Raw genomic sequence first — 16,254 nt, 5'->3', positions numbered from 1 at the left:
GAACAGAAAAGCGACCACTTTCTGGAAGGTAGGACGTGCAGAGAAGTGAATCCGAGGCGATATTTGGGAGGATAGATGGCGGGGGAGGGGGCCTCCGTCAGCCGCTTCTGGCAAGTGATAGAGCAGTGGAGCACAAAATCGGAACTTTTAGAAGTCAGCTCTGCTGAGGGACATCGCTCCAGTAGCTAAGCAGGGGGTGGAACCCTTACTGGGACAGTGTGGTCTTGGGACCCTTGGGGGTCACAGAAAGACCTGGGGTGCCTGAGTGTGGCAGAGCTCCCAGGTATTGGAGCGGGGAAGCCAGCTGCAGAGACAGAGCCGAGGAGTGGGCTCTCAGCCCGGGGTTGCCATAAACTGCGTCTCGTGGCACAATCTGGCCACTGCTCTTCCAGCAGGGACCAACAAGCGGCAGATCGGGGAGACTCCCCTTCCTCCCCCAGGAGGAGTGGCACGGGAGCACACCACAGGGATCTGCTGGGTTTGGAGACTCCACACGGGGTCGTGTGCCAGAGATAGAAACGCTTGGTCACAGGCTGGGTGAGCACGGAGTGTGGCCGGAGACTGGGGAGACGGGAGTGATTGACTGCTTTTCTCTGGGGGCTCACTGAGGAGTGGGGCCCCGAGTTCTCGGCTCCTCTGGGGTGGAGATTGGGAGGCGACCATTTTCACTCTTGTCCTCCAAAGCTGTATGGAAAGCTTGCAGGGAACAAAAGCTCCAGGGAGCAAACCCAAGCAGATTGCTTAGCCCGGACAGGCAAGGGCGGGGCAATTCTGCCTCCGGCAAAGACATTTGGAAACCATGGCAACAGGCCCCTCCCCCAGAAGATCAGCAAGAACAGCCAGCCAAGACCAAGTTTACCGATCAATGAGAACAGCAGAACTCCAGAGCTAAGGGAATACAGCACATAGAATTCATGGCTTTTTCCCCCATGATTCTTTAGTCTTTCAAAATTAATTTTTTTTTGACTTTCTTTTTCTTTCTTTTTTGAATATTTCTTTGTCCCTTTTTCAGCCAACATCTTATCAATCCCCTTTTTAAAAAATATTTTGTATTTTTCATTTTTAGAGTCATATTCTATCCCTTCATAGTAGTTAACCTTATTTTTGGTACATATATATAAGTCCTCTCTTTAAAATTTTGGGATACAGTTTCTTCTAACAGACCAAAATATACCTTAAATCTCTAGTGTATGGCTTTGTTCTAATCTCCTGCCTGATCACTTTCCCTCCCTTTTTTTTTAATCCTCTTCTTTATTTTTTGAAACAACTTCTTATCAATTCCTTTTATAAAATCTTTTATAATTTTCAGCTTTACAGTCATATTCCACCCCTTCATCATATTTACCCTTATTTTTGTACATATATAAGTTTTTCTTTCTTTAAAATTTTGGGAGACACTTTCTTCTAACAGACCAAAATATGCCCAAAATCTAGTGTGTGGCACTGATCTATGCACCAGCCTGATCATATTTGATCATATTATGTTTTTTTGTTTTTGTTTGTTTTTATCTTTTTCTTTTTTTTTTTTTTTTCTTTTTCCTTTCTTTCCCCTGGTTTTAGGTCTCTTCTGATTTCTTTAGTGTATATTTTTCGGGGGTCGTTGTTACCCTGTTAGCATTTTGTTCTCCCATTCATCTATTCTCCTCTGGACAAAATGACAAGATGGAAAAAATCACCTCAAAAAAAAGAACAAGAGGCAGTAACGACTGCCAGGGACTTAATCAATACAGACATTAGTAAGATGTCGGAACTAGAGTTCAGAATGATGATTTTAAAGATACTAGCTGGGCTTGAGAAAAGCCAGGAATATATTAGAGAAACCCTTTCTGGAGAAATGAAAGAACTAAAATCTAACCAAGTCGAAATCAAAAAGGCTATTAATGAGGTGCAATCAAAAATGGAGGCTCTAACTGCTAAGATAAATGAGGCAGAAGAGAGAATGAGTGATATAGAAGACCAAATGATGGAAAATAAAGAAGCTGAGAAAAAGAGAGATAAACAACTACTGGATCATGAGGGCAGAATTCGAGAGATAAGTGATACCATAAGATGAAACAATATTAGAATAATTGGGATCCCAGAAGAAGAAGAAAGAGAGAGAGGGGCAGAAGGTATATTGGAGCAAATTATAGCAGAGAACTTCCTTAATTTGGGGAAGGAAACAGGCATCAAAATCCAGGAGGCACAGAGAACCCCCCTCAAAATCAATAAAAATAGGTCAACACCCTGACATCTAATAGTAAAACTTATGAGTCTCAGAGACAAAGAGAAAATCCTGAAAGCAGCTAGGGAGAAGAGATCTGTAACCTACAATGGTAGAAACATTAGACTGGCAACAGACCTATCCACAGAGACCTGGAAGGCCAGAAAGGACTGGCATGATCTATTCAGAGCACTAAACGAGAAAAATATGCAGCCAAGAATACTATATCCAGCTAGGCTGTCATTGAAAACAGAAGGAGAGATAAAAAGCTTCCAGGACAAACAAAAGCTAAAGGAATTTGCAAACACGAAACTAGCCCTACAAGAAATATTGAAAGGGGTCCTCTAAGCAAAGAGAGAGCCGAAAAGTAACAAAGACCAGAAAGGAACAGAAACAATATACAGTAACAGTCACCTTACAGGCAAGACAGTGGCACTAAATTTGTATCTTTCAGTAGTTACCCTGAATGTAAATGGGCTAAATGTCCCAATCAAAAGACACAGTCTATCAGATTGGATAAAAAACAAGACCCATCGATATGCTGTCTGCAAGAGACTCATTTTAGACCCAAAGACACCCCCAGATTGAAAGTGAGGGGGTGGAAAACCATTTACCATGGTAATGGACACCAAAAGAAAGCTGGGGTGGCAATCCTTCTATCAGACAAATTAGATTTTAAACCAAAGACTGTAATAAGAGATGAGGAAGGACACTATATCCTACTTAAAGGGTCTATCCACCAAGAAGATCTAACAATTGTAAATATCTATGCCCCTTACATAGGAGCAGCCAATTATATAAGCCAATTAACAACAAAAGCAAAGAAACACATTGACAACAATATAATAATAGTAAGGGACTTTAACATCCCCCTCACTGAAATGGACAGATCATCTAAGCAAAAGATTAACAAGGAAATAAAAACTTTAAATGATACACTGCACCAAATGGACTTCACAGATATATTCAGAACATTCCATCCCAAAGCAACAGAATAACACATTCTTCTCTAGTGCCCATGGAACATTCTCCAGAGTAGATCACATCCTAGGTCACAAATCAGGTCTCAAACAGTACCAAAAGATTGGGATCATTCCCTGCATATTTTCAGACCACAATGCTTTGAAACTAGAACTCAATCACAAGAGGAAAGTCGGAAAGAACTCAAATACGTGGAGGCTAAAGAGCATCCTACTAAAGAATCAATGGGTCAACCAGGAAATTAAAGAAAGTAAAGTTTGTAAGTTTTCATGTTCTGCAGACTGATTTATAATCCACATATTGAAAATAAATATATCTAAAACTATGAGTACTTTATTTATATTAATAGATTTAAGTTATTCTGATTTTATTTTGATTACACAGGATCTGAAATTGATATATTAAATGACACCAGTTTTGAATAAAGATGTGTTCATGATTTTGAAGGTAGGGAAAATTTTCTTGCAGTTTTTCATGTAAACATAAATAAAATTAATAGGCTTGCTAAACACACTATAATATACACTGTTCCAATGTATATCTAGGGAGTTGGGAAGCAGGAGAAAAACTGGGTCTGATTTCATAAAATTCTTACTCATGGGGGTGATGGACCTGTCTTTTACCCAAATGACTGTAACCATTATAATACAATTAGTTGCCTCCAGGAACTGTCCCTTTGGTTTGGGAGAATGTGTGTAAGTACTAGGAAGATATTATTATACTTTGTAATAGCCAGAACTCTAGAACCTTAAATATTCCCTGGAGAAAACTGTTATTGTATTCTTTCTGATAAATTTTTATTAATTCATGAGTTTTCATCCTTGTGTACCTTCTTCACACTGTTTATCCTACCTAAAATGCCTATTCTGTTTCCTAATCTATCTCCAATGCTTAGCTTTGGATCCATCTTTTTTTTTTAAATATCCATTCTTATTAATCTCTCTCAACCCCTAAGCCCTATAGTAAGAATGAGTCTCATTTACCATTAAGTTTATGGCACATTGTACATTGCTATATTCATGCACAAATTCTGTCTCCTCAATATATTGGTAAACTACAATAGGCAGGGACATTGACTTATACTTCTTTGACTCCTCACCTTATAACAATGCATTCTCCATGGACCTATAAAAATTGTTTATGTTAGTGGGAATGTAAACAATTTTTATAGGTCCATGGAGAATGCAAACTGGTGCAGCCACTCTGGAAAACTGTATGGAGGTGCCTCAAAAAGTTAAGACTAAAACTACCCTATGACCCAACAATTGCGCTACTTGGTATTTATCCAAAGGATACAAACATAGTGACTTGAAGGGGCACATGCACCCCAATGTTTATAGCAGCAATGTCCACAATAGCCAAACTATGGAAAGAGCCCAGATGTCCATCAACAGATGAATGGATAAAGAAGATGTGAGAAAAAAAAAATATATATATATGAATATTACTCAGCCATTGAAAAGAATGAAATTTTGCCATTTGCAATTATGTGGATAGAACTACAGGGTATGATGCTAAGCAAAATAAGTCAGTCAGAGAAAGACAAATACCATATGATTTCATTCATACATGGAATTTAGGAAACAAAACAGATGAACATAGGGGAAGGGTAGGAAAAATAAAATAAGATCAAAACAGAGAGGGAGACAAACCATAGACTCTAAACTGTAGGGAGCAAACTAAGGGTTGCTGGAGGGGAGGTGGGCAGGGGAATGGGGTAACTAGATGATGGGCATTAAGGAGGGCATTTGATGTAATGAGCACTGGGTGTTGTGTGCAACTGATGAATCACTAACTTCTACCCCTGAAACTAAAAAAATTGCTTAGTAAGTGTTTCATATTCATAATGAAGTCCTTAAAGAAGCATAACTAATAATGAAGTCATCAAACAAGAAACTTGCCCTCAAGGGATGAAATGTTTATACCTAGGAGTTTTCATGACATTTAGTTTAATGAGAGCTTATATAATTTTCAACCACACAATCAACTCCATTTGAATTGGCTTGGCTTTTGACTTCCCATATTATTTGGGGGCAGTCAGTATTACCTGCAAGTGTCTGAACACTTGCCAAGTGACTGATCATCAGAGTGAAATTTTGCTAGAGCTTCTTCTCTGTATTCTCCTTACAGCTTTGCTGTAACTCATTTCTGCACATCAGGTAAGAAGCCAAGAGCTAAATACCAGTCACTGTCTCATCTGAAGAAAAATCCAATCTTAATGGTAAGTTTTTCTCTTTATGGTCTTCCTCTACTGTCTTACCTCTTTTCTACTTCTTTCGTCTTCCTTCTCTTTCTTCCTTATTTCATTCCCCTCTCTCTGAACCCTTATTCACTTTATTTTGCATATCACTGTGTTATTCTTTTTCTGTTTTCAGAACTATGACCAGAAGAAACACTGAATTTAATTCTTTTCAAGTCAGTTTTACTATGCAATCAGGTAAATTTAATATTGGCAGAGGACATGATAAAAGTGAAGAAATGAAGAGATGGGATAGAGACAAAACACACTACACTGATTTATAGGAATAAAAAATCAGATAGGACCAAGAAAGAGTGTTCATTAGCTGAGTAGATGTGGCACAGGCCAAACCAGGGAAGAGCTACAGTTGTTATACTGAATTACTTCCAGGATAATCTTAAACCTAAAGCTGGATTTCTATTTTCAACCATCTTAAACATTCATATATCATCTTGTTTCTCTGTTGCACTCATGGTCAGTTCCTTGAGGCAATGGTATTTGTATAGTCATCAGGCTGAGTATAAGTACTATGACATTTTAGCACTTACATACTGAGAAAAGAAGAAATAATTTTTTTTCACATACCTGTTCATTTCTTCACCTCATTACCATAAATCTAAGCCAGACTATAAAGATGATATATAAGATAGTTTTTTATTTCATCAAATTTGTAGAAAATATTTGTCTTTCCTCAAAAGCAAAGTAACAGCTTTTGTTAGTTTATCCTACATTAATCATTTCAAAAAAAGTGCCCCATTAGTATGTATAATCAATAGCAATTACTAATACTTTGACGTTGTTATCTTCATATTTTACCACTGGTACCTGTACATATTTTTTCCTCAATATTTTTACGAGAGCAAAAGCATATCAGGAGGTCAAGATGGAAAACCATACAACCGTGACAGTATTTATCTTAGCAGGATTGACAGAGGACTACAAATTGAAGATTGTGCTATTTATCTTCCCACTCCTTACCTACTTGCTAAGCATCTCAGGCAACTTAGTTATCATTACCCTCACTTTGCTGGATTCTCATCTCAAGACCCCTATGTATTTCTTTCTTCAAAATTTTTCTTTCTTAGAAATTTCTTATACAACAGTCTGCATCCCCAAATTGCTTGTAAACATTGCAACCAGTGACAAAACCATTTCCTATAACTGTTGAGCAACTCAGTCATTTTTTGCCATCCTTCTCAGTGCATCTGAATTTTATGTCCTGGCTGTCATGTCCTATGATCGTTATGTTGCCATCTGTAAACCCCTGCATTATATGACCATATGAGCAGCAAAATCTGTATCCAGCTAGTCCTTAGCTCTTGGATCACTGGTTTCCTCATCACCTTTCCAGGACTCATTTTAGGCTTAAGCCTGGACTTCTGTGACTCCAATATCATTGATCGTTTCTACTGTAACACTGCTCCCCTCTTGCAAATCTCCTGCACTGATATGCATGTGTTGGAAATGATGAGTTTCGTCTTAGCTTTGGTGATTCTGCTGGTCACTTTGGCATTAGTGATTCTATCATACACATATATTGCCTTGACAATTTAAAAAATCCCTTCTGCCAACCAGAGAAAAAGGCTTTCTCCATGTGTTCTTCTCACATGATTATCATCTCCCTCTCATATGGCAGCTGCATCTTCATGTACATTAAACCCTCAGTCAAACAGGATATCCTTAATGAAGGGAGTGGCAATTCTCAATACTTCTGTTGTTCCACTTTTGAACCCCTTTATTTATACTCTAAGGAACCAGCAGGTAAAGCAAGCATTTAAGAACTTGCTACAAAGGATTCTGTCTTTATTCAAATAGAATCATAATGAGAGATATAAAGAAACTTAATAAGGAAAATTGCAAAGGAAATGCTTAGATTGGGTCCTAATTTTACTATTGCACCACCCAATATATAGTCATATTTGTCCTTTCATTTCTTTCTGAAGTGTCATGATGTTTACATTAGCTCTTGTTTCTCAATAATGCCTTCCCTTTCAAAATACTAAAACTTTATTTTTTTGTTCCATTGTAAGAATTCTCAAATTTGACCCCTTTCTCCTCTTCTACCATTTAAATGTAGCAAATATTTGAAAGATTATTTTAATCAACTTTATGTATTAGTTCATGGAGACTCAATTATTTCTATATCTGTGTAGTATATTTTGTTTTTATATTTGATTTTCTGTAAAATCTTGATAAGTTCAAAACAATTATATTATATGATGTCTTCTTTGGGATTTTACCTTTGCTTGGCTTTTTATGTCCTGATACACATTCTCTATTGTTTTTAAATAAAGATACTTAAAAGTGGGAAGTTGTGATTAAAGTATCAATGTCATTCTTTGTTTTGAGAATTGAAAAAAACCCACTATGCTAGTGTAATAAAAAATCATATGGTATATTATTTTTATTTTACATTTTATGCTATATAAGTAAATAAGTAAATGTTGACTCATATGTGTATGCTAAATCACATAACTTTTTAAAAAGATTTATTTATTTATTTATTTATTTAAAGATTTTATTTATTTATTTGACAGGAGAGACACAGTGAGAGAGGGAACACAAGCAGGGGAAGTGAGAGAGGGAGAAGCAGGCTTCCCGCGGAGCAGGGAGCCTGATGCAGGGCTCGATCCCAGGACCCCGGGATCACGACCTGAGCCGAAGGCAGATGCTTAATGACTGAGCCACCCAGGCGCCCCAAGATTTATTTATTTATTTGAGAGAGAGAGGGAGAGAGAGCATGAGCAAGGGGAGAGGCTGAGAGAGAGAGAAGCAGACTCCATGTTGAGCGTGGAGCCTGATGTGGGGCTTGATCTCACAACCCTGACATCATGACCTGAGCCGAAATCAAGAGTCAGAGACTTAACCAACTAAGCCTCCCAGGTGACCCATCATGTAACTTTAATTAAGAATAAAATGCAGCAAAGTTTAGGGAAGATGGTGGCAGAGTAGGGGACCTTGTTTCATCTGGTCCCTCTAATTTAGCTGGATATCTATCAAACCATTCTGAACACACACGAATTCAACCTGAGATGTAAGAAGATTTATCTGGATTTCTACAAGCAGAAAAATGACAACTTTTTGAAAGATTGGAGGTGCAGAACCTTGAATCTTTGGGGAAAATATCGGAAGATAAATAGAGGAGGGAGGGAACCTCCATAAGCCAGCCACCAGAAAGTGATATAACACCGGAGCACAAAATTGGGACCCTTAGAAATCTGCTCCTGCAAGAGACATCCCTCTGTGAAAAAGATACAGGGGATGAATAGGGCAGAATTTTAGGTGGATCATTGTGGTCTCAGGATTCCAAGAAACTCAGAAAGTATGGGGGGAGTCTGAACCGATAAAGTGCCCAAGCAGTGGAGCAGGCAGACTGGTTATGGTCAGCGAGCCCAGAAGAGATTCTCATCTCCAGTCATCATAAAACTCGAGCCAGGCCGATAGGGAGACCGCTCTCTGCCTGAACATCACAAAAAGGACTAGAAGGTGCAGGCCATTTAACAATCCACGGGAGATATAAAATGGCTTGCTCCCATGACAGGGCAATAGCTCTCAGGGCAGTGTGACTCCTGAAAGGACACTGGGGCCACACCCAGTCATGAACTGGGAACTGAGGAAGAGGGTGCACACATGAGCCCACAGCCACTAGCAATTGCAAAGTGCAGAGATGCTCAAGGGTCCCCGGAACTCCCCCAGAACAGTTACAGTGGGCATGAATGGTGAGAGTCTGTGGAGTTTGGTACACACAGAAGTGGAGATGGTTTGACCTGGAAGGTTTATTGAAGAAAGGGGACTGTGACCTCACAGCTCTGGGCCAGAGATACCCACACAGCCATATTTGCTCTGACCCTTGAAAGAGAAGTGGAAAGCCACCAGGGAACAAAAGCCAAACAGATAGATGACCAGTTCACATTAAGCCCATCCCCCTAACAAGGGGTGGGGCAACTACACCCAGGCAAAGAGGCCTGGGAAGCTGAGCAGCAGGCCCCTCCTGCAGAAGACAGACTGGAAGAACAGATGAATCATAAGCTTATTTCCCACAGGACTGTAAAACTTCAACGCTAGGGGAAAATAATACAGGGAGCTCCAGGTGTTCCCCCACAATTTGTTTATACTTCAGGCTAAAATTTTACATTTCTTTTTTGTTTCTTTCTTTTCTTTTCTTTTTTACCCTGTTCCTGTTTCAAGTAGAGTCATTTCCCAACTTATGTTTTTAAGTCGCTTTTTAACTTTTATTTTTTCACATTTACATTTTACAGATTTATAAAATCTAGTCCATTTATCACTAGTCCATTTATCACTCTATTCAATTTTATCTTGAGATATATATATATATATATATAAGCTCTGATTTCTTTGCAATTGTGTCTTCTAACACAGAGAACAAAAATCAAGCAGGAACAGGCAGATCACCTTGTTTTGTCCACCCTGAGAAATTATAATCTCTCTCTCCCCCTTTTTTTTATTGTTTTGGACCATCTTGCTTTGTTTGCATATCTGTGGTAGGTTCCTACCACTTTGGATTTTTTCTAGGGTGCATTTTGCTTGGGTCGTGGTTGATATTTTGGATTCTGTTCATTCACTCAACCAGAATGACTAAGAGGAGGAACCCTCAACAAAGAAAAGAGCCAGAGACAATGTCCTCTGCCACAGAACTAATGGATATGGATATAAGGAAGATGTCAGAGAGAGAATTCAGGATAGCAAACATGAAGTCAATAGCTAGGCTTGAAAAAAGCATTAGTGACAATATAGAATCTCTATAGGCATAAATGGGATCTAATCAGACTGAACTTGAAAATGCCATGAATGAGATGCAGTCTAAACTAGATACTCTAACAGCCAAGGTAAATGAGGCAAAAGATCGAATCAGTGACGTAGAAGATAAACTGGTAGAAAGGAAGGAAGCTGAGGAAAATAGGGATAGGCGGCTAGTAGCCCATGAAAATAGATCAGTGATGCCATGAAACGTTCCAATGTCAGAATTATTGGGATCCCTGAGAGGGTAGAGAGAGAGAGAGGACTAGAAGGTATATTTGAGCAAATCATAGCTGAGAACTTCCCTAATGTAGGGAAGGAAACAAGCAATTCATGTCCAAGAGGCAGAGAGGACCCCTCCCAAAGTCAATAAAAATAGATCAACACCCCGACACATAATAGTGAAACTTGGCATATCTTAGAGCCAAGGAAGCTATCCTGAGAGCATCTAGGGGGAAAAGATTTCTTAGGTATGGAGGGAGGAACATCTGAATAGCATCAGACCTATCCTCAGAGAACTGGCAAGCCAGCAAGGGCTGGCAAAACATATTCAGGGTACTAAATGAGAAGAACATGCAGCCAAGAACACTTTTTCCCAGGAAGGCTGTCATTCAGAATGGATGGAGAGAAAAAGAGCTTCCAGGACAGGCAGAAACTGAAAGAGTATGTGACCACCAAGCCAGCCCTGCAAGAAATGTTAAGGGGGAATCTATAAATGAAGAAAGACCCCAAGAGTAATATAGACCAGAAATTAACAGAGACAATCTATAGAAACAGGGACTTTAAAAACAATACAATGGCACTAATTCATATCTCTCCAACATGGGAGCAGACAATTACATAAACCAACTGTTAACCAAAATAAAGAAACACATTAATAATAATACATTAATGTAGGATACCAACACTCCACTCACAGAAATGGACAGATCATCTAAGCAGAAGATCAACAAAGAAACAAGAGGTTTGAAAGACACATTGGACCAGATGTACTTCGTAGATATGTACAGAACATTCCATCCTAAAACAGAATACTCATTCTTCTCAAGTGCACATGGAACTCTCTCCAGAATAGATCACATACTGGGTCACAAATCAGGTCTCAACTGATATCAAAAGACTGAGATTATTTCCTGCATATTTTCAGACAACAATGCTTTGAAACTGGAACTCAACCACAAGAAAAAATTTGGAAGGAACTCAAACACTTGGAGGTTAAAGAGCATCCTGCTAAAGAATGAATGGGTCAGGTTTTTCCTGAGCTACTACAATGGCGATGAGTTTCAAGTGGCTGTGGCAGTATCACTTCCTGCCCTCCTTTACGTTGCAGCCGAACGTGGACACTCAGCAGAAGCAGCTGGCCACCTGGTGCTCACTGGTCCTGTCCTTCTGCTGCCTGCACAAATAGTCCAGCATGACGGTGATGGAAGCTCAGGAGAACCCGCTCTTCAACAACGTGAAGCTACAGCAGAAGCTCCCTGTGGAATCAATCCAGGTTGTATTAGAGGAACTAAGGAAGAAAAGGAACCTGGAGTGGTTGGATAAGAACAAGTCTAGCTTCCTGATCATGTGGCAAAGGCCAGAAGAATGGGGGAAACTCATCTATCAGTGGGTTTTCAGGAGTGGCCACAACAACTCTGTGTTCACCTTATATGAACTGACCAATGGGGACGACACAGAGGATGAGGAGTTCCATGGGCTGGAGGAAGCAACCCTACTTCGGGGTCTGCAGGCTCTACAGCAGGGGCACAAGGCTGAGATCATCATTGTCAGCGATGGCCGACTTCTTACCTCCCATCCTCCCAGGGCTTTCAAAAGGAGACAGACCCAATGACCCCACAGACTGGATCTGAGACTCCACCAGACTCAAAAGGGCTCCAGCCCAGGAATGGGGTTTCCCACTTACTCCGTGTGTGTGTCTCTGGGGAAGGGTGAGGCTGAGGCGCCAGGGAGAAAAGATGAGCTTCTCTTTGCCCTACCTCCTCTCCCATCCTAGACTGTCCCTGAGCCAGGGTCTGTAAACCTTTAATTCCACATGTGTTCACACATGTAAGTACATACATACATGCACCTGCACAAGCTTCTGTCTCTCCCCCTTTCCACCCCCTTAGCTGCTATTGCCTCCCCTCTCAGGCTGGTGCTGGATCCTTCCTAGGGGGTGGGAGAAGCCCTGGCTACAGGCAGCCTTCCAGGCAATATGAAGATAGGAGGCCCAGGAAGGGGCCTGGCAGTGAGAGGCCAGGCGGGTCACTGATTTATGATATTAAAAAGCTCAACCTCCCCCCCCCCAAAAAAAGAAAGAGTGAATGGGCCAACTAGGAAATTAAAGAACTTTATGAATGAAAAGGGAGAAATCACAACTAATACCAAGGAAATACAATTATTAGAACTTATTACCAGCAGCTATATGCCAACAAACTAGGCAGTCTGGAAGAAAAGGATGCATTCCCAGAAACTTATAAACTACCAAGACTGAAACGGGAAGAAATAGATAATCTGAACAGACCAATAACCAGCAAGGACATTGAAAGAGTAATCAAAAACCTCCCAAAAAACAAGAGTCCAGGACCAGGTGGTTTCCCAGGGGAATTCTACCAAACATTTAAAGAAAAAAAAAATTATACCTCTTCTACTGAATCTGTTCCCAAAAATAGAAATGGAAGGAAAACTTCCAAACTCGTTCTGTGAGGCCAGCATTACCCTGATTCCAAAACCAAAGACCCCATCAAAAAGGAGAATTACAGACCAATATTCCTGATGAACATGGATGCCAAAATACTCAACAATGTCCTAGCCAATAGGATCCAATAGTGCATTAAAAGGATTATTCACCACGACCAGGTGGGATTTGTTCCTGGAATGCAAGGGTGGTTCAACATTCGCAAATCAATCATTGTGATAAAGCACATTAACAAAAGAAGAGACAAGAACCATATGATCCTCTCAATTGATGCAGAGAAAGCATTTGACAAAATACAGCATTCTTTCCTGATTAAAACTCTTCAAAATATAGGGATACAATATCATAAAAGCCATTTATGAAAAGCCCACAGCAAATATCATTCTCAGTGGGGAAAAACTGAGAACTTTTCCCCTAAGGGAATGCAAGCTGGTACAGCCACTCTGGAGAACAGTATGGAGGTTCCTCAAGATGTTAAAAATAGAGCTACCCTAAGACCCAACAATTGCACTATTAGGTATTTATCCCAAAGATACAGATGTAGTGAAAAGAAAGGGCACATGCACCCCAGTATTCATAGCAGCAATGTCCATAATAGCCAAACTATGGAAAGAACTGAGATGTCCTTCAACAGACGAATGGATGAAGAAGATGTGGTTCATATATACAATGGAATATTACTCAGCCATCAGAAAAGATGAACACCTACCTTTTGCATTGACATGGATGGAACTGGAGGGGATTATGCTAAGTGAAATAAGTCAAGCAGAGAAAGACAATTATCATATGGTTTCACTCATATGAGGAACATAAGGAATAGTGCGGAAGACCATGGGGGAAGGGAGGGAAAACTGAATGGGAAGAAAGCAGAGAGGGAGACAAACCATGAGAGACTCTGGACTCTGGGAAACAAACTGAGGGTTACAAAGGGAGGGGCGTGGGAGGATGGGGTAACCAGGTGATGGATATTAAGGAGGGCACATGTTGTGATGAGCACTGGGTGTTACATGCAACTAATAAATTGTTGAACCCTACATCAAAAACTAATGATATACTATATGTTGGCTAACTGAACATAATACTAATAAGAAAATAAAGCTATTGCCAGAGCTAAGCATGCACAAATGGGTAGAGAAATTTATGTATTATTATTATTATTTACTCTTTAAATAAATAATAGAGATATGGTCAAAAAAAAAAAAAAAAGAAGAAGAAGAAAATGCAGCCTGGAGAGATCCCATCTGATGCTTAAACAAGCTATTCCTTATTCATCTTGGAGCTAACTGTCTTCCTTAAATTCTACGTGTATAATATAATAATAACCAGGTTTTTTATTTTGAGATATTTTTAGGCTAATTTGAAAAAGGTATAAGTATACTCCAGATTAAAAAACAAAATAACATGAAACCCTGTAGAATAAATTATTCTGATTTTATCTTGTAAAAAATGCACTTCAAAGAGGTATAGTAAGTTACACCCGCCACATGGCTAGTAAGAGAATCAGAATTCAAATTCATTTCTGCTTGATTCCAGAGGCTATGTCTATCCACTACCAGCACTCCCCAATCAATTTGTAGCAAAGAGTGGTTTACATGTATACCAAAATGGTGATGGCTTCAGTTTTGGGGTTGAGTGTAGAGATGCAATAAATTAGAGACTCTCAAGCTGGTTCCATTGCCTGGTATTGTAGTTTATTGTAGAGTCTTATCATTTTATATATGTGACATGCCACTTAAAAATCTGGAAAGCTCTGTAATATAGAAATTATGTACTTAGAGGAAGCTTCTTATAGTTTTACCATATGGCCTGGTATAGAATCAAATTGTCTTAAAATAGGTAATTGCTTTTGTATGCCCAAAATAATCTCCCCTTCTCTCTTGCTGTCTCTTCCGGCTTTCTCTCTCTCTCTTTCTCTCTCTCACACACACATCCACATCTTTCTCTCTATGTTTCAATAATTTCCTTTTCTTTTCTTTTCCTTTATTTTTTTTTTCTTTTGGTAAAATAATTTCCATAAGTTGTATGTGAGCCCATAAACAACAGTTAGCCAATCAAGGCTTTGGACTTCCTGATTAGTTCAAGATTACACTTCTATCCCAGACTTTACAAATGATCATATTCTCTCTACAAGCAAGAACTCAGTTAGTGTTGGGCATGAGACCAAAGTCAGTTCAGTAAAACTCAATTCAATAAATTTTTGTAAATGTTAGAGAGAATATTCTTTTCTGTATAATTATAGCTATAAAAAATGAACCCAGAACTTTCAGGGATCCATTAAATAGAGCATATTTACCTCATTATGAAGCCAGGGTAAAGAAAAGCAGAGCCAAGAAATAAACAGAGAATATGAATACCAATAACTTAATTTGATTTTCTGTAACCAGTAATAACAAAAGCTAACATCCCTTGGAATTTCAGGTTGGATTTTCTATACTCATAACCAAGATGAGTCTATGTAATTGTCCTATCTACTAAATGTTCTGTCCACCCCACTGTGTACCCCTCAGCCCTTGGAGGCTTTGTCCTCAGGTAGACAGCAAGAGAAAATAAAAACTAAGAAAATTTTACTCCCTATTTTTTTTGTCTATTAAGTTTTTACTTAATGTTTATGCAAATGCCATCAGGCAAGATGTTTCTCAAAATTTGTTCCAGAAAGGGATAATTTTTTAAGGCATTAATTTTAGAGCAGTTTTAGGTTTACAACAAAATTGAGAGGAAGGCACAGAGATTTCCCATATACCTGTGGACCTCATACGTGCACAACCTTCTCCATTTGCAACCTCCCCCAGCAGAGTGGTACGTTTGTTACAATTGATGAACCTGCATTGACACATCATAATTACCCAAAGTCCATAATTTGCGTTATGGTTCACTCTTGATGAATGTGCATTCTATAGATTTGGACAAATGTATAATGATTGATAGACATATAAATACATAGGTAGATAGATGATATAGATGAATGATATGTAGATATAGATATTGATTATATATATAGATATATAAATTTATAGATATAAATCTTCTGTGCCCTGCCTACTCATCACTCCTCACCCCGCAACCCCTGAGAACCACTGATTTTACTGTCTTCATAGTTTTTCCTTTTCCAGAATGCCATATAGTTGGAATCATAAAATATGTAGCTTTTTCAGATTGGCTTTTTCACTTAGTGACATGCACATAAGTTTCCTCTATGTCTTTTCATGGCTTCATAGGTCTTTTCTTTTTAGCACTGAATAATACTCTATTTTTAGAGGTATCATAGTTTATCCATTGATGTACTAAGGGTATCTTAGTGGTTTCTAAGTTTGGGCAATTATGAATAAAGCTGCTATAAAGATGTGTGTGCAGGTTCTGTGTAGACATGTTTCCATTTCCTTTGGGTAAATACCA

The 16,254-nt window shown here is 39.0% G+C and overlaps 2 pseudogenes; both read left to right on the top strand.

The window, feature by feature from the left end:
- The first annotated feature begins 6,306 nt into the window (after nt 1-6,306).
- On the top strand, nt 6,307-7,238 carry LOC118529391 (olfactory receptor 6C76-like; annotated as a pseudogene).
- A 4,210-nt stretch (nt 7,239-11,448) lies between these two features.
- LOC118529406 (vacuolar protein-sorting-associated protein 25 pseudogene) lies at nt 11,449-12,015 on the top strand (annotated as a pseudogene).
- The last annotated feature ends 4,239 nt before the right edge of the window (nt 12,016-16,254 follow it).

Source organism: Halichoerus grypus, chromosome 6, assembly GCF_964656455.1.
Source record: "Halichoerus grypus chromosome 6, mHalGry1.hap1.1, whole genome shotgun sequence".
NCBI lineage: Eukaryota > Metazoa > Chordata > Mammalia > Carnivora > Phocidae > Halichoerus > Halichoerus grypus.
The sequence above is the reverse complement of the archived record's forward strand: the minus strand, read 5'-3'. Positions and strand labels throughout refer to the sequence as shown.